Below are 352 nucleotides of genomic sequence, written 5' to 3' on the forward strand. Positions count from 1 at the left end.
TTCAGATATTTACCCTGCCTTGGCTGCTGCTTCCCTCTCCAGTGCACTGGATCTATCCTGATGTATCATCTTTACTTCGTTTTCACTTTATTCCTCCGGTCACAAACGTTATGAGAATTGTGAACAGTTCAAAACAATTTCCCGAAAACTGCGCATGCAATGTTCCTCTTACGCAAGCTTGGGAATGCAAGACAAGGTGAAAGAACAAAAGTTATTCAGTGTGCGCAGGAGTGCTTGCCTGTGCTCGTAACGGGCGGTGAAATATGCAACAAATATGTATACGTAAGCGTGTACCGTATGTTTAACATCTAGTGGCACTGAGTGCCTGCATTTCGGACCGGAGTTACACGAC

This window comes from Penaeus monodon, chromosome 27 (assembly GCF_015228065.2).
Source record: "Penaeus monodon isolate SGIC_2016 chromosome 27, NSTDA_Pmon_1, whole genome shotgun sequence".
Taxonomy (NCBI): Eukaryota; Metazoa; Arthropoda; class Malacostraca; order Decapoda; family Penaeidae; genus Penaeus; species Penaeus monodon.